The 20,300-nt window shown below is 38.1% G+C and overlaps 1 long non-coding RNA gene across 1 annotated transcript in view; it reads right to left on the reverse strand.

The window, feature by feature from the left end:
• Positions 1–3,747: 3,747 nt before the first annotated feature.
• The window catches only part of LOC133555705 (uncharacterized), a 37,308-nt gene continuing 20,755 nt past the window's right edge, over positions 3,748–20,300 (reverse strand). Inside the window, exon 4 of the long non-coding RNA XR_009807382.1 lies at positions 3,748–5,742. This is a non-coding gene — a long non-coding RNA (uncharacterized LOC133555705). The remainder of the gene's footprint in view (positions 5,743–20,300) is intronic.

A 20,300-nucleotide genomic window follows, 5' to 3' on the forward strand; every position in this document is an offset into this window, starting at 1 on the left:
ATGTACATGAAAATAAAGAATGTGGGATTTACAATATTAACTATGAACGATAAAACACTGAATATTGACAACATGTGAACATCACACCCCTCTCGATCGACATATTTTACAATCAAGCGAAACGCAAAAAAAAAAGCAACAAAGCAAAATATAAAGGCGACGGGTAAAAAAAAAAAAAACACACCTACAATCTGATATATCACTAAGCTTTAGAACTTTGTTGTAAAAATCTCCTTTCACGTCTGTCCCGCTCCAGAAACACTCTGTGGAAACGCTCTCCACCCACACTGCTTGGTGGCTCGTCTGAGCTGCTGTGACTTAGATTGCCATAGAAACTAACTAGATTACAATAGTAACTAATTAGATTACCATAGTAACTAGTATACTATTGAAAAGCGCAGATTCCAACCATTGAACATTGTATAGTTCAAGACTCACGGTCATTTGAAAACATGACTGCACATCATAATAGCCGCTACACTTTCCATTTTAAAGATCTAAAACAATTATTTGGGAATGTCCGGCGGGCCAGATTGAAATGCCCTACGGCCCCAGGGCCTTAATTTGCCCAGGTGTGATGTGATTGTCCCAGTCAGTGAAACATGCCTTATCCCACAGTGTTCAAGGAGAGAACCCCCAAGGTAGTCCACCAAAAATAGCGACGACTTTGCCTGCAGACTTGTGGGTTGCATGAAGACTCATTTTTCTGGGTAGCTCTCAGAAGAACTACCCGCAATAAAATCCCCCTTCGCACGGGGTCAGTGTGATTTGGAACTGCATGCGGCCGATTTTCGTCAATTGTAGAGCTCCTGTCCGTCCTGTCCGTCCTCTGCCAGCAGCTAACGCTCCGGTGCCTTTCTATCACTGACAAGTATTGTCCTAAACCTTTCACTCGCAACTTCGATTGGCCCTGGGGGTTTTTTTTGTTTGCAAAGACGGCTCCGGTTGTCGTGGACCTGCAGTGGTTTTGTTTTTGGGATTGGAAACGTGGTCCGCTCTATGCGAAGTAGGAAGGGGATTCATACGGGCCCCATGCGTCGCAGTCTACCTGACACATGAAACGTGACGAATAGGGGGCGGGCACATCTTAGAATGTGTTTTGTGGCAATTCCACTTTTGACCACGGCATCAGTTGCAAGGTATGATGGTGCTTTCCATCGATTTCAGCAGACCGCATTGCAAAATGATGAACCTTATTCTCAACCCAGGGATGGGGCCGTATGAATCTCTCCCCTGCTGTGATAAAGTGTGCACGAATCATGGAGAAACCCAATAAATGTATCATTAGAGCACAAAGAGGGCATACTTTAGTTTGTATAGTGAAAGTCAATCTTTTTACTCGCTTTTCTTTGCATGCTCAACTTGATGGTATGCATACGTATTTTTAGGAAAAGGCAATTTCAACACTTGTACATTGTTTGATATTTTTGTTTTGTAATGGATTTTTTAATTCATAAAACATTTTTGTACATTGTATGAATATTAAAAAAATGCAAATATTTGACATATATAGTAAATAGATGCGCATGCATATGCATATATTCTCCACCGTATGTATGTGTAAGTGTACACATATATTTTGTATTTGCTAGCATACAGATATATGTCTGAAGCACATATATACATGCAATATATATGTATATCCATGTCTGTCGGCATGCTTCCATGATCTTGTAGGTATTTTTTTTGGAACTTCGTTTATTTTTTTTTTCCTGAGAAATTAAAGCTCATTTTTTTTTGCTGTCCTTCTGTTGGCTGGCTGCATTGAGCACTTATTACGAAGAACTACAGTCGTTCATGTTATCCATTGTGTGAAATAATAAATGACTTTATTGACAGTTTATGACGCTGGAATTAATTTTTTTGTTTTTTGTTTTTAAAGAGCAAGACAACGCTTTGTGATACCAAGTCAAATTTAGGTTGATATCAGCGATACTGATGCTTTGTGCAAATACAACTAACGTGTCTGCGAATATTGAAAAAATTGTGTAGTTATCTAAAAAAAAATTTAAAAAAATCAGAATGTTATTAGAAAAAGTAAACATTTGAAACTATCAATTAATAACACTGTGACTATAAGAACAAGTTGTGTCTATATCTGTTTTTATAATTATTTTTAAATAAGAAAAATATCAAAATGGCCCCTCATACTTGACTTCTCAATGGAAAAAGTTGAGACATCCCTGATCTATAATATTAAAAGCTCTCAAAATTATATTTATATATATATATATATGCAATGAGGTGGCGACTTGTCCAGGGTGTACCCCGCCTTCCGCCCGATTGTAGCTGAGATAGGCGCCAGCACCCCCCGCGACCCCAAAAGGGAATAAGCAGTAGAAATAGAAAATGGATGGATGGATATATATATATATATATATATATATATATATATATATATATATATATGTATGTAAATATATATACATATATATATATATACATATATATATTAATACATTTAATAGTGTGTTTGTATGTGTGTGTATATATATATATATATTCATATATATATATATGTATATATATATATATATATATATATATATATATATATATATATATACACACACATACAAACACACTATTAAATGTATTAATATATAAATAAACACTGTTAAATGTGTAACTGAACATTTTTTTTACACACTATATACAGTTTCATATATACAGTTATTATTTTTTATTCTATTCTTACTTAAGTGGGAAAACAACAGTAAAAATGTAAGAAAATAGGGCAAAAAATCAGAATGTAATGAGAAAAAGCCAAACACTTAAAAACTATCCATCCATCCATTTTCTACCGCTTATTCCCTTTTGGGGTTACGGGGGGCGCTGGCGCCTATCTCAGCTACAATCGGGCGGAACTAATACTTAATTATAACATAACTATAACAAAAAGATGTGGGTTTTTTTAATAACAAATATATCAACATGGCCCCTCATACTTGACTTTTCAGTGGAAAAGGTTTAGACACCATTGATGTAAAATATTAAAAGCTCTCAAAATAAACATAACATATTCTTCAAATATAAACAAAGTTTAGTTAGTTAGTTAATTAAAAAATGCAATAATAATAATTCATGCATTATTAGAAACATTTACAATATCCATAAAAAACACTGTTAAATGTGTAACTGAACATTAATATTTGTTGACAGGTAAAATTTTTGACACACTAGGTTATGGAGTTACACAATCGTATTATTATTGTTTTTATTCTATTCTTACATGGTGAAAAAAAACAACAATACAAATGTAAGAATATAGAGCTAACAATGGGAATGTAATGAGAAAAATCTAAACATTTAAAAAACAATAATTCATAATAATATAACTATAGCAAAAATTTGTGTATCCATCTGTTTTTACCTTTAAAAATATATATATATCAATATGGGCCCTCATACTTGATTTTTCAATGGAAAAAGTTTAGACATCCCTGATCTAAAGTATTAAAAGCTCCCAAAAATAAAACAAATATATACTTAAAATACAAACAAGGTTAAGTTTGTTAGTTAATTAAAAAGTAAAATAACACTAATTCATTAAGTAATTTAAAAAAATGACCACAACCATAATAAACACAGTTAAATGTGTAACTGAACATTATTTTTTTTTTTTACAGGCAGAATTGTTGACACGCTATATACAGTTAAACAATCGAGTTATTATTTGTATTTTATTTTCACAAGAGGGGGAAAAAACAGTACAAATGTAAGAAAAAAGAGCAAAAAATAGGAATGTAAGGAGAATAAGCTAAACATTTAAAAATTATTAATTAATAATAACATAACTATAACAAAAATGTATGTCTATATCTGTTTTTAGCATTTTTCTTAAAATAAAAAAATATATCAACATGGCCTCTCATACCTGACTTCTCAGTAGAAAAGGTTTAGACACCATAGATGTAAAATATGAAAAATCTCTCAAAATAAATATAAAATATTCTTAACAAACAAAAAAAGTTTAGTTAGTTAGTTAATTAAAAACATGCAATAAATATAACTCGTGCATTAATTAGAAACAATTACAATAGTCATAATAAACACTGTTAAATGTGCAACTGAACTTACATGTTTGTTGTCAGGTAGACTTTTATACACACTAGGTTATGGAGTTACACAATCATATTATTATTTTTTTTATTGTATTCTTACACAGGGGGAAACAACAGTAAAAAAATAAGAAAATAGAGCAAACAATCAGAATGTAATGAGAAAAAGCCAAACATTTTAAAACTAATAATTCATAATAATATAACTATAACAAAAAGTTGTGTCTATATCTGCTTTTAGCATTCAAAACAATAAATTAAAACAATATATCAAAATGGCCCCTTATAATTGACTTTTCAATGGGAACTAAAAAGTCCTTGGACACCCCTGATGTAAAATAATAAAAGCTCTCAAAATGAAATAAAATATTTTAAAAAAATAAACAAAAACACTGTTAAATGTGTAACTGAACGTTTATATTTTTTTGACAGGCATCATTTTTTGACACGCTAGGTTATGGATTTACACAATGGTATGATTATTATTATTGTTATTTTATTCTTACCTGGGGAAGGAAACAACAATAAAAATGTAAGACTAAGGGCAAAAAAAATTGGTATGTAATGAGAAAAAGCTGAAATGTCAATTAAATAATAATAATAATAATAGCTGAGATAGGATGGAGGGAATAATAATAATCCATCCATCCATCCATCCATCCCTTTTCTGCCGCTTAGTCCCTTTTGGAGCCTATCTGGAGCCTATCTCAGCTACAATCGGGTGGAAGGCGGGGTACACCCTGGACTAGTCGCCACCTCATCGCAGGGCCAACACAGATAGATAGACAACATTCACACTTACATTCACACACTAGGGCCAATTTAGTGTTGCCAATCAACCTATCCCCAGGTGCATGTCTTTGGAAGTGCGAGGAAGCCGGAGTACCCGGAGGGAACCCACGCATTCACGGGGAGAACATGCAAACTCCACACAGAAAGTTCCCGAGCCTTGGATTGAAACCAGGACTGCAGGACCTTCGTATTGTGAGGCAGGAATAATAATAATAATAATAATAATAATAATAATAATATACTTAGTCACCTATAATACAAAGCTGACACAGTATATGTTTTTAACTTTAAAAAAGTATATATATATGTATCAATATGGCCTTCACATACCTTGACTTTTCAGCATGCGGCCCTTGGTGGAAAAAGTTTGGACACCCCTGAACTAAAGTATCAAAAGTAACGATTAGATTATAAAGCTCTGGTATCGGCAGTATCGATCTTTCAGTATCGACCTGCACATCGCCAACGACTGTGTGAGTTGGTAGTGTTGAACATCAGGTAGTTGCACAGGGAGTGAGCTTTACTACCCGAGAGAATCCTCTCCTCATTTTATGCTGCAGTCTCTGACACACACACACACACACACACACACGCTCATACTAGCGCAACAGCCAAGCTTCCGTCTCCAAACCCTTGCAGCAGTACCATCATGGTTCCTTCAAGTGGGCCGGGCTGCAGACCGCTCCCCTATTGGACCCGGCTCACTGGGAAGTGCCACACTATTGGCCGCGGCCCACGAGTAAAAATTCTTCTTGTTACCATGGTTGCAGGGTGAGCTGCCCAAATGTGCCTGTGTGTCTCCGTGGTGCTGATGGAAGTGTTGGCAGCGCTGGTGTTGTGCAGAGAGAGAACAAAAGTCCCCCCGTCTGGTGGTCTCCTTTCCTGGACCCTGCACCAAAGGATGAACGCAGCAAGATGAACACACTCTAATATTTCTTAGTCTTCTTTACTTTTTTTTTAAATGTATTTTTATTTATTTATTTATTTTTTTTTTTAGGCAAGATGACGTTGACCTCACACGCTGCGTAGAGACATGTGACATCATCGGCATGGAAGATTATTCTGAATCAAGGACCACTAGCTGGACACTTGATATTAAAGGCCTACTGAACCCACTACTACCCAACACACAGTCTGATAGTTTATATATCAATGATGAAATATTAACATTGCAGCACATGCCAATACGGCCTTTTTAGTTGACTAAATTACAATTTTAAATTTCCCGGGAGTTTCGTCTTGAAAACGTCGTGTAATGATGACGTGTACGCAAGACGTCACGGGTTTTAAGGAAATATGAGCGCTGCACACACACACAGCTAAAAGTCGTCTGCTTTAACGGCATAATTACACAGTATTTTGGACATCTGTGTTGCTGAATCTTTTGCAATTTCTTCAATTAATATTGGAGAATTCAACGTAGAAAGTTGGAGTTGGGAAGCTTTAGCCTTTAGCTACACAAACACACGGTGATTCCTTGTTTAAAATTCCTGTAGGTGATACTTTCCTATGGATCAAGCCAACACGGATCCCTACCAAATGTCAACCAGCAGGTTTCGGTGAGGAAATTGTGGTTAAAAAGTCAGTCGCTCCTTACCGGAGAAAAGCTGAGCTTGTGCCGTCCATAGCTGCAGTCGACTCCCCTGAGACACCGCGTGTCAAAACACCCGTGGAGACACCCTTCTGACTATCAGGTACTATTTACTGTAACTCACTAAAACACTAGCAACACAATAGAAAGATAAGGGATTTCCCAGAATTATCCCAGCAAATGTCTCTAAAAACATCGGAATCGTCCCAGTGCAATCACGTTTTTTTTTTTTAACTTGTTTTTTTTTTTCTTGTTTTTTTCTAGTCCGTAGCTATCAATATCCTCAAACACAAATCTTTCATCTTCGCTCAAATTAATGGGGAAATTGTCGTTTTCTCGGTCCGAATAGCACTTTTTGTTGGAGGCTCCCTTTAAAAATAATGTGAATATGTGAGGAGCCATCAAACATGTGACGTCATCGTCTGCGACTTCCGGTAGAGGCAGGGCTTTTCTCTTAGCACCGAAAGTTGCGAACTTTATCGTGGATGTTCTCTACTAAATACTTTCAGCAAAAATATGGCAATATCGCGAAATGATCAAGTATGACACATAGAATGGACCTGCTATCCCCGTTTAAATAACAAAATCTCATTTCAGTAGGCTTTTAAAAGCAGTAAAAAAAGGGGACTTTGTCCAGGAGTCATGCAGTTTTTTGGTGTCACACACACACACACTGTGGTAGACTTTACGTTTTAGCCGAGTGCTTTTCAATTATTGCCTGTCATGACCCTTCTGGGTGTGTGTGTGTGTGTGTGTGTGGGGGAGGGAAAGGGGGGGTTAAAACTGCAAACTGAAAGTAAACTGAAACTTGATAATACAGTTGACCGTTTTTGAGATACGAGCTAATTGTTCAATCATCGATCACTCAAATTTGATTTAAATAATCCCCTGATCTGAACCCACATCCGATAATGGCTTTTTTGCCGATATCCGATATTCCGATGTTGTCCAATTCTTAAATACCGATACCGATATCAACCGATACCGATATACAGTTGGGCAAAAAAGTATTTAGTCAGCCACCGATTGTGCAAGTTCTCCCACTTAAAATGATGACAGAGGTCTGTAATTTTCATCATAGGTACACTTCAACTGTGAGAGACAGAATGTGAAAAAAAAAATCCAGGAATTCACATTGTAGGAATTTTAAAGAATTAATTTGAAAATTATAGTGGAAAATAAGTATTTGGTCAACCATTCAAAGCTCTCACTAATGGAAGGAGGTTTTGGCTCAAAATCTAACGATACATGGCCCCATTCATTCTTTCCTTAACACGGATCAATTGTCCTGTCCCCTTAGCAGAAAAACAGCCCCAAAGCATGATGTTTCCACCCCCATGCTTCACAGTAGGTGTGGTGTTCTTGGGATGCAACTCAGTATTCTTCTTCCTCTAAACACGACGAGTTGAGTTTATACCAAAAAGTCCATCCTGGGTCCCCACTCTGGACAGCCAGTACTTCATCCATGGCCACCGGACTGGACCCCCTCCACAAGGGAGAGTGGGACAGAGGAGAAAAAGAAAAGAAATGGCAGATAAGCTGGTCTAAAAAGGGGGTGTATTTAAAGGCTAGAGTATACAAATGAGTTTTAAGGTGAGACTTAAATGCTTCGACTGGGGTAGCATCTCGAACTGTTACCGGGAGGGCATTCCAGAGTACTGGAGCCTGGACGGAAAACGCTCTATAGCCCGCAGACTTTTTTTGGGCTCTGGGAATCACTAATAAGCCGTAGTAAAACCTTAAAGTCACATCTTAAGTGCACAGGAAGCCAGTGCAGGTGAGCCAGTATAGGCGTAATATGATCAAACTTTCTTGTTCTTGTCAAAAGTCTAGCAGCAACATTTTGTACCAACTGTAATCTTTTAATGCTAGACATGGGGAGACCCGAAAATAATACTTTACAGTAATCGAGGCGAGATGTTAAAAACGCATGGATAATGATCTCTGCGTCACTAGAGGACAAAATGGAGCGAATTTTAGTGATATTACGGAGATGAAAGTAACGCTTTTAATGTGTGACTCAAAGGAGAGAGTTGGCCTGAAGATAATACCCAGATTCTTTACCGAGTCGCCTTGTTTAATTGTGTGGTTGTCAAATGTTAAAGTTGTATTATTAAATAGAGGTCGGCGTCTAGCAGGATCGATCCAGCGTGTTGGTCAGCTTTAGGGGCATGTAGAGTTGGATGTCATCAGCATAACAGTGAGAGCTAACACCGAATTTGCGTACGATGTCACCTAGCGGCAGCATGTAGATGCTGAAGAGTGCAGGGCCAAGGACCGAACCCTGGGGAACTCCACTCGTTACCTTAACATAGTCCGAGGTCACATTGTTATGGGAGACGCACTGCATCCTGTCAGTAAGATAAGAGTTAAACCAAGACAGGGCTAAGTCTGACATACCAATTCGTGTTTTGATACGCTCTAATAAAATATTATGATCGACGTATCGAAAGCAGCGCTAAGATCGAGGAGCAGCAACATAGATGACGCATCAGAATCCATCGTTAGCAATAGATCATTAGTCATTTTTGCGAGGGCTGTCTCAGTAGAGTGATTTGCCCTGAAACCGGATTGAAAGGTTTCACATAGATTGTTAGACGCTAAGGGTTTATTTAGCTGCTCTACAACAATTTTTTCGGGGATTTATGAGACAAAGGGAAGGTGAGACACCGGTCGGTAGTTTACCATGAGGTCAGGATCGAGGTTAGGTCTTTTAAGGAGAGGATGAATAACCGGTTTTTGAATGCTAGGGGAACAGTGCCAGAGGAAAGTGATAAGTTTATAATATTTAGCACTGATGGACCTAATAATACAAAGAGCTCCTTGATAAGTTTCCCAGGAAGTGGGTCAAGTAAACATGTTGTTTGTTTTATTCCATTTACCCGTTGTAACAATTCTTCAAATGTTATTTCATCAAAAAGAGAGAAACTATTTTGGAGGGCAGTATCCGCCGTATATACAATCGTATCTGTGTTAATAGAACCCAGTTGTAGCTGAGACGCATTGTCTTTAATCTCCTTTCTAATGACTTCAATTTTCTTATTACAGAATTTCATAAAGTCATCTGCTGAGTGGGTGGAGCTACTGGAAGGAGTCCCTTGTTGGGTGAGCGAGGCTACCGTACTAAACAAAAATTTAGGATTGTTTTTATTAAGGTGGATGAGATTTGAGTAATATTTAGCTTTAGCTAAGGTAAGCATGCATTTATAAGTTATTAAACTATCACTCCATGCTTGATGGTGCACCTCAAGTTTGGTCGTGCGCCATTTGGGTTCCAGCTTTCTACATAATAATTTCTGAGCTTTAGTTTCTCCTGTAAACCATGGCGTACGCCTTTTTGGAGCCTTTTTTAACTTCAGCGGTGCTATACTATCAATGGTTTCGCACAGGGCGTCGTTAAAGTTGTTAGTGAGGTTATCAATAGAGCCCACATACTTTGGGAATGGTGCCATTACCGAGGGCAGTAGGTCAGCAAGAGTCGTCGTTGTGGCATCTTTGATGTTGCGGCTGCTATAACAGTTATTATTATTATTAGTTTGCTGAACATGAGTCTGAACCTCAAATTTTATAAAGTAATGATCAGAGATTACTTTGGTATACGGGACTTTCGTAACTTTGGAAACGGTGATACCCGTGACAAGCACTGGGTCTATCGTAATACCGTTGCGATGCGTGGGTTCATTTATTATTTGTGTAAGACCAAAGCTATCAATTATAGTCTGGAGTGCCACGCACGGTGGGTCCGATGGGGTATTCATATGGATATTAAAGTCCCACATTATAATTATATTATTGGTGTGCGTCACTAGATCAGCAACGAACTCTGAAAATTCATTGATGAAGTCCGAAAAGGGCCCTGGGGGGCGGTAGTTAGCAGCCAGGTACAGAGGCAGCGGTGTGACAGACCCCATAGTCAGCACCTCAAACGATTTATATTTCTTATTTACGTTACAACAAACGTTAAGGTTTTCGTTGTATATTAGTGCGACCCCCCCACCCCTTTTAAGGGGACAGGCAATATGCGCATATGTAAAGTTAGGAGATGCCTCATTTAGCGCAAAAAAATCGACTGGTTTAAGCCAGGTTTCGCTGAGACCTATGACGTTAAAATTGTTGTCTCTAATGACCTCATTAACTAATAACGTTTTGGGGACAAAGATCTTATGTTTAAAAAGCCCATATTATAGGTAGTGGGCTGTTTTAAGGAGTTTTTGATCAAATTATCTGTAGTAGAAATCATAATTATGTTACGTTTATTATGCATAGTGCACTTAAAATAATTACGACCATATTTAGGAATTGATATGACGGGAATTTTCTGATATTATATAATATGTATCTGTGTTAGCCCTGCGATGAGGTGGCGACTTGTCCAGGGTGTACCCTGCCTTCCGCCCGATTGTAGCTGAGATAGGCGCCAGCGCCCCCCGCGACCCCGAAAGGGAATAAGCGGTAGAAAATGGATGGATGGATGTATGTAATATGTAATATATATATATCGATTCCGATATATATATATATATATATATATATATATGTATATATATATATATATATATATATTACAATTTTTGACAAACAATTGAATGCTTTCCATTTTTAAGTACTGGTACAGACACATTGTTAAAAGTACCAAGTGTAGTTTTGGTCCAATAAGTAGAGTATATCTACTAGGGGTGTAAAAAAAAAAAATTGATTTTCAAATAAATCTACTCTTAATCGAATAAAAAAATAAAAAATCTTTTCCCCCAAAAATATGCCCTGTCCAGCCACTTTAGTAAATGTTTGGGTAGAATTTTATCAAACAAAAACTGTTTTCTTTCAAATATTAAATACATTTATTGGAGCTGTATATTTTATGGAGGCATGTGGTTCATCACAGAACTGCCACTTAATGTTATTAAAAAGTATTGATTTTGAAGCGAGAATTGTTTTGAATCAAGAATCAATTCTGAATCAAGAATCGATTCTGAATCGAATCGTTACCACCAAAAATGTTATCGTGTGGTGCCCGAACATTCACAGCCCTAATATCTATCCCTATACTCTATTCTCACCGCAGCTCCCCAGGGGGTCCGGACCCACTATTTGAAAAACAGTTCCAAAATACGGGCAATTTCCTGATAAAGTGAGTAAAAATAAGTAATTTTCATTTTCATCACAAATTGATGGCCTCAAACCCACGCCCCGTATCTCATGAGCACGTCAGTAAACACTACTTCATCTTTTTTTTAGATAGATAGATAGATAGTACTTTATTGATTCCTTCAGGAGAGTTCCTATAGGAAAATTAAAATTCCAGCAGTAGTGTACAGAGTTGAGATCAATTTAAATAAAAGTAAAAAGTAAATAATGGGGGTTTAAATGGAAACAAAATAGAGAAATATTACAATAAGAATAAAAACTAAAAAGCAACAATGGGAATAACAATATAACAGTTAAGTAAGAATATAACAAGACAATGTAGGCAGTAGTGACCATGTTATGAAAATGTATTGCACTGTTATTGTTTTGCATCCCCTGTCATCCTAGTACCAGCCCCCAATATTAGGTCATATTTATTTTGCCAAAGAAATTATACACAAACATGGTAACACTTTAGTATGGGCAACATATTCACCATTAATTAGTTGCTTATTAACATGAAAATTAGTAACATATTGGCTCTTAATTAGTCATTATTAAGTACTAATTAATGCCTTATTCTGCATGGCCTTATTGTACAACCACTAAACCCTTAACTAAGAGTCTTCCCTCAATAACCTCAGAATTATTAGTAACTCTAACCCTTACATGTCCCCTAGTGTCCGAATTGTCAGGCTTGCCACTGACAATTTGTTTGTGTTTTAGTTTTTACTCAGTGTGTATTTAGTATTTCCTGTTTTTAGTTCCTGTCAGCGCTCTTATTTTGTCTGTTTCCCGTTTTTTCCCTGTGCGCTGTTTCTCCTCAGCTGCGTCTGATTGGCACCTGGCCACACCTGGTGTCAATCAGCCCACTCCTATTTGAACCTGTTTTGTCCTCCAGTCGAGTGCTGGATTATTGTCTTGTCGATGACTTCCGTATTGTCGCTCCTGTCGTGTCGTTTCATGTCGAGTAATTGCAGCGTAGCGGTAAGCTATCTTTCGGTATCTGTTTGTAGCTTACTGTTTTTTGTTCCCTGCTTCCGTTTTGTTTTCACTCTAGAAGCAACGACTTCTGTTTTCCTGTTTGCTACCCGTTAGCTTCCACGCTAGGCCCCTTTTTGTTTCTTGCTAGCTTCCATGCTAAAGACCCTTTTGTTTAATATCCGCCTCATGCGCGTCCTTTGTTAGTACCCTTTTGTTTGTTCGTATTCTAATATTTTAATTAAATCATGTTTTCCTGCAAAATGCTTCCCTCCTTCTCAGCATCTTGGGATTCGTCACCAACTAACTCTGTCAGAGTTAGTTGGTGATGAACCAACTAACTCTGTCAGAGTTAGTTGGTGAATGTCAGTGTTTATCTTACGGCGACAACATAAACAGATCAGATTTAGCGTTAGCCTGTTAGCATAAGGATTTGTTTCACTCGGGGTTGAGACAAATAACATCACAAAAATGCTGTCTCACTGACTACTTTTGCAGCATGTAACAACGCAAATAGTGAATAATTGTTTGTTACATGCATCCTTCATTCCACATTTATTTTCAAACTACGAGGTCGGAATTTTGGTAAGCAGCTGGCCTCGCCGCTGAATACTACTGTAAATACAGCAGAACCTCGATTTATGAACTTAATTAGTTCATGCTTTGTAAGCAGAAAAGTTTGTATAGTGAAGCAGGGTCCCCCATTAAAAAACAATGTAAACATGAATAATTGGATTTAGGGCAAATCACTCTACAGAGACAGCCCTGGCAAAAATGACTAATGATCTTTTGGATGGATTCTGATGCTTCATCTATGGTGCTGCTTCTTGATCTTAGCGCTACTTTCGATACCGTCGATCATAATATTTTATTAGAATGTATTAAAACATGAATTGGTATGTCAGACTTAGCCCTGTCTTGGTTTAACTCTTATCTTACTGATAGGATGCAGTGCGTCTCCCATAACAATGTGACCTCGGACTACGTTAAGGTAACGTGTGGAGTTCCCCAGGTTTCAGTCCTTGGCCCTGCACTCTTCAGCATCTACATGCTGCCGCTAGGTGACATCATACGCAAATATGGTGTTAGCTTTCACTGTTATGCTGATGACACCCAACTCTACATGCCCCTAAAGCTGACCAACACGCCGGATTGTAGTCAGCTGGAAGCATGTCTTAATAAAATTAAACAATGGATGTCCGCTAACTTTTTGGAACTCAACGCCAACAAAACGGACATGCTGATTATCGGTCCTGCTAGACACGGACACCTATTTAATAATACAACTTTAACATTTGACAACCAAACAATTACACAAGGCAACTCGGTAAAGAATCTGGGTATTATCTTCGACCTAACTCTCTCCTTTGAGTCACACATTAAAAGCGTTACTAAAACGGCCTTCTTTCATCTCCGTAATATCGCTAAAATTCGCTCCATTTTGTCCCTTAGCGACGCTGAGATGATTATCCATGCGTTTGTTACGTCTCGCCTCGATTACTGTAATGTATTATTTTCGGGTCTCCCCATGTCTAGCATTAAAAGATTACAGTTGGTACAAAATGCGGCTTGATCACATTACGCCTGTACTGGCTCACCTGCACTGGCTTCCTGTCCACTTAAGTTGTGAATTTAAGGTTTAACTGCTTACATATAAAATAGCTCCATCCTATCTTGCAGATTGTATTGTACCATATGTCCCGGCAAGAAAACTGCATTTAAAGTACTCCGGTTTATTAGTGATTCCCAGAGCCCAAAAAAAGTCTGCGGGCTATAGAGCGTTCGGGCTCCAGTACTCTGGAATGCCCTCCCGGTAACAGTTAGAAATGCTACCTCAGTCCCATCTTAAAACTAATTTGTATACTCTAGCCTTTAAATAGACCCACTGGGGTGAGTTTTTCCTTGCCCGTATGTGGGCTCTGTATCGCGGATGTCGTTGTGGCTTGTGCAGCCCTTTGAGACACTTGTGATTTAGGGCTATCCATCCATCCATATTCTACCGCTTATTCCCTTTGGGGTCGCGGGGGGCGCTGGTGCCTATCTCAACTACAATCGGGCGGAAGGCCAGGGGTACACCCTGGACAAGTCGCCACCTCATGGCAGGGCCAACACAGATAGACAGACAACATTCACACTCACATTCACAAACTAGAGCCAATTTAGTGTTGCCAATCAACCTATCCCCAGGTGCATGTCTTTGGAAGTGGGAGGAAGCCGGAGTACCCGGAGGGAACCCACGCAGTCACGGGGAGGACATGCAAACTCCACAGAGAAAGATCTCGAGCCCGGGATTGAACCCCAGACTACTCAGGACCTTCGTATTGTGATGCAGACGCACTAACCCCTCTTCCACCGTGAAGCCTGATTTAGGGCTATATAAATACAAATTTATTGATTGATGAATTGTTCGAACGTCCCTGTTTTAGTGGAAAAATGCACACTTTGAAGACACTATAATGTGTGTGAACATACATACAAATATATATATACACATATACATGTATATGTATATATATGAATATATATATATATATACATATATATATACATATATATATATATACACATACATATACACAGTATATATATGTGTATAGTATATATGTACATATATGCAGTGTATATATATATATATATATATATATATATACACACACACATATATACTGTATATATGTATATGTATATATCTGTGTATATATGTATATATTTATACATATATATACATGCATATATACATATATATGTACAAACTCCGTTTCTATATGAGTTGGAAAATTGTGTTAGATGTAAATATAAACAGAATACAATGATTTGCAAATCATTTTCAACCAATATTGAGTTGAATATGCTACAGAGACAAGATATTTGATATTCAAATTCATAAACTTATTTTTTTTTTTTGCAAATAATAATTAACCAAAGTAGTTGGGAAAGGGCATGTTCACCACTTTGTTACATATCCTTTTCTTTTTAACAATTTTCAATAAACGTTTGGGAACTGAGGAAACTAATTGTTGAAGATTTGAAAGTGGAATTCTTTCCCATTCTTGTTTTATGTAGAGCTTTTGTTTAACAGTCCGGGGTCTCCGCTGTCGCATTTTATGCTTCATAATGCGCCACATATTTTTGAATGGAGACATGTCTGGACTGCAGGCCGGCCAGGAATCTACCCGCACTCTTTTTTTACGAAGCCACGCTGTTGTAACACGTGATGAATTTGGCTTGGCATTGTCTTGCTGAAATAAGCAGGGGCGTCCATGAAAAAGATGGCGCTTAGATGGCAGCATGTGTTGTTCCAAAATCTGTATGTACCTTTCAGCATTAATGGTGCCTTCACATATGTGTAAGTTACCCATGCCTTGGGCACTAATGCACCCCCATACCATCACAGATGCTGGCTTTTGAACTTTGCGTCAATAACAGTCTGGATGGTTTGCTTCCCCTTTGGTACGGATGACACAATGTCGAATATTGCCCAAAACAATTTGAAATGTGGACTCGTCAGACCACAGAACACTTTTACACTTTGCATCTGTCCATCTTAGATGATCTCAGGCCCAGAGAAAGCCGGTGGCGTTTCTGGATGTTGTTGATAAATGGCTTTTGATTTGCATAATAGAGCTTTAGCTTGCACTTACAGATGTAGCGACAAACTGTATTTAGTAACATTGGTTTTCTGAACTGTTCCTGAGCCCATGTGATGATATCCTTTAGAGATTGATGTCGATTTTTGATACAGTGCCGTCCGAGAGATCAAAGGTCATGGTCATTCACTGTTGATTTCCGGCCATGCCGCTTACGTGGAGTGATTTCTCCAGATTCTCTGAACCTTTTCTATGATATTACGGACCGTAGATGTTGAAATCCCTAAATTTCTTGCAATTGCACTTTGAGAAATGTTTTTCTTAAACTGTTTGACTATTTGCTAATGCAGTTGTGGACAAAGGGGTGTAGCTCGCCATTCTTGTGAAAGACTGAGCATTTTTTGGTAAGCTGTTTTTATACCCAATCATGGCACCCACCTGTTCCCAATTAGCCTGCATACCTGTGGAATGTTCCAAATAACTGTTTAATGAGCATTCCTCAACTTTATCAGTATTTATTGCCACCTTTCCCAACTTCCTTGTCACATGTTGCTGGCATCAAATTCTAAAGTTAATAATTATTTGCAAAAAAATAATGTTTATCAGTTTGAAGATCAAATATGTTGTCTTTGTAGCATATTCAACTGAATATGGGTTGAAAAGGATTTACAAATCATTGTATTCCGTTTATATTTACATCCAACACAATTTCCCAACTCATATGGAAACTGGGTTTGTAAATATGCTACAGGTGTTTACAGGACCTGATAATTAAGTCAGGACGCAAGAGCGAATGCAAGCCAGTGCACTAGGAGACAGAACCATAAATTCACCACAGATAATATTGCAGTTCAGGCCAACTAAGCAAGAAGCTGCTGTGTCACCCAGCAGAGCCTCCATTCAGCTCTGTTGCTTGTGTTTCCAAAGATGGATGGAGCTGGAAAAATTGGTCACTAATCCCCCACACCCCCACAACCCCATACCCCCCATTTTCTGTAGCCTATGGGAGACACCACCTGGTGGACAAATGTGCCAGTGCAGCTAAGGGGCAGCTTCGCAGTCATAGTTGCTCTCTGAGGGCCACTACTAACAGTGAATGAATATAATTCATGTATAATCCATCCATCCATCCATTTCCTACCGCTTATCCCCTTTTGGGGTCACGGGGGGCCTTCGTATTGTGAGGCAGAAGCACTAACCCTTCTTCTACTGTGCTGCCCCTCATGTATAATCCCCTCATGATAATATTACACTATTTCCTATGCATTTGATTATTGGTCTTTTTTTCTAAGGATAACATACTTGCCTCTGAAATCATAATTCATGGGAACAAGAAATAAAAATAATCATAATATAGGGGTTTCCAAACTTTTTTTTTCTTACCACGGGCCAAAAAAGTTAAGGTATGCAGGGGCCATTTTGAAATGTTCTTATTTCGTTTTATATTTAAAGAAAAAAATGTGTGTTATAGGTGACAAAGTTCACTATTATTGATTATTACAGGGGTAGAAAAACAGTAAAAAAAATAAAAACAAAAAGAGATATTGAAATGAGAAAAAGCAGACATTTTGATACTAATAACTAGTAATACACTTTGTCACTAAAAACACAAAGCTGACCCTAACTTTCAAATATACAGACTTTTCCAGATTATAAGAAGCAACTTTTTTCCAACCCTTTGAACCCTGCGGTTTATCAAATGGTGAAACTATTTTATGGTATTTTCTTCGCTAACAGCCATAATGTTTTGTATTTAACAATTTTTTTTTTATATTAAATTAACGTGGACACCGACTACGAATATTTTAAAAACCTATTTGGGTGTTACCATTTAGTGGTCCTGTGCAATCAACTAATAAAGGCTTCAATCAATCAATCAAACAGATTGACAGCGACACTGAAAAGGTATGTTTTTGTCAGTGCTATGGCGCCATCATTTGGACACGCTCAATCACTGCAACTGCTGTTTTCGTGCCTTGAACTGGAATAATAACCGTCCATAGCATTTGGAAGTTTTAAAATATAACTAAAACAATTCATATTAATTAAACTATCCCATGTGTGATGTTTGTAGCAGTTTTTCATGCATATTTCTATGCTATCTTTGTTAGTATTATTAACTTACAATGGAATTATTTTTGTACTGTTGTCATGACACAGAGTCAAACTTGCGTTTCCTCAGGAACTGGAGCTGCGGGCACCTCTGGTGACAGCGCGCTAAGACATGCCCCCGCTCGTGCTGAGCAGAGCACGCCCATGCAGCAACGAGCCTGCACACAATCATTAATCAACACACCTGGCCTTGATGAAAGGGAGCGGCATAAAGACCAGCAGACCTGAGGAGCCTTTGCCAGAACGTCGCTAACTTTTCCGTAAGTATCACGTCTGGCATTCCTTTCCCCGTGATTTCCTCGCCTTTGCTTTGCTCTCTCTCTCCGTGTCTCCCTGGTTCATGTCCCTTTGTGTTTTCATAGTGACTCCCCTGCCTTCCGTGATCAAGCCTTGTCATTCGACATCCATCCGGATTCCTGACTGCCCTCCTCGATCCATGACCTCCCTGCTCGGACCCAGACCACGCTGCCTCGCTCCTGCCCACGACCCCTTGTCTGTCCAATGAACTGCCTCTTTGCCTTGCCCCTCGTGATTCAACGAAAGATTACAACCAACACTCACAGACAACAACCCTTGGTAACATTTACATTATTAATATTACACATAGTCACACTCATTCACTTGGAGTAGCATACACACACCACGTATTCATCAAAGGTTTTAAAAATCACAGTTCTGCTTTGGTCTGCCTCGCAGTTCTGCCTTGGTTGTCACCTCCTTCCCTTCTCTGTACATAACAGTTGTAATGTATTAGTATGTAATTTTGTAAATTTACCAAAACATCAGTGTGAAGTTATTGAGTCTTTTTGGCTGATTGGAGAGCTAGCTTCCGCACCTAGTGGGTCCGTGTCGATGACTTCCGTTTTGTTTGATCTGCCATTTTACTGCCATGTTACAGACATCATTTGGGACCAATTATGTAAATAAAAATCCACAAAATATTCTGTAACCCTATAATCTGCAACTCATGGTTCGGTGTGGCTAATATATGTAAAAACAAAATATATTCAAAGATTTGGAGGTTGTGGGTTAAATACCGGCACACTCTATAGCGCAGAAAATACGGTTTATAATGCTTGTTTTTATCTATTTTATATTAATGAAATAAAATAGTTTCAAAATGGCCCACATACTTTGACTTTTTAGTATGCGACCATTGGTGGAACAAGTTTGGACACAGCAGAGCGATCAAAATTAAAATAGAACCTTTTTTCTCATGTCATCAGAATTATTATTATTAATATATATTTTTTTACAGTCTTTCTGTTGTTTTTCATCCAAAAATATGCTGCAGGCCAACAAAACTTGAGGTCCTGGCCGCGCTTAGGAAACCTGTATTAACATAATGTTTTTTTTGCATAGTCCGAGTTTAAAATACATGCAATTTTCCAACAAAATTTGAAGAACGGATACATTTAGTAAAAAAGATGAAGTACTTTATTGATGCTCATTGTATCCAGGCTTTTGCAGGGCCACATAAAATTATGGGTTTTGATTTATATATCTATCTATATATATATATATATATATATATATATATATATATATATATATATATATATATATATATATATATTGCGCTCTACCACGGTATCGAGCACTATTCTCTGGATAATCCAATCAAGACATATATATATATATATATATATATATATATATATATATATATATATATATATATATATATATATATACACATGGTGAGGCATCAAAACAAAGAGCAGCTTGAAGACGTCTATGAAAATCCAATAAACGAGACTCAGATTTCCCTCGCCCGGACGCGGGTCACCGGGGCCCCCCTCTGGAGCCAGGCCCGGAGTTGGGGCACGATGACGAGCCCCTGGTGGCCGGGCCTGTCCCCATGGGGACCGGCCGGGCACAGGTCTAACAGGCAACGTGGGTCCCCCTCCAATGGGCTCACCCCTCATGTGTCGTGAGCTGGGCGCCAGCCAAAGGCAGGGCCCTTGGTAGTCCAATCTTCGGCTACATAAGCTATCTCTTGGGAGGTGGAATGTCACCTCACTGGGGACCACCATCCGCCGCCTCAGGAAT

Source organism: Nerophis ophidion, linkage group LG07 (genome assembly GCF_033978795.1).
Source record: "Nerophis ophidion isolate RoL-2023_Sa linkage group LG07, RoL_Noph_v1.0, whole genome shotgun sequence".
Classification (NCBI taxonomy): Eukaryota; Metazoa; Chordata; class Actinopteri; order Syngnathiformes; family Syngnathidae; genus Nerophis; species Nerophis ophidion.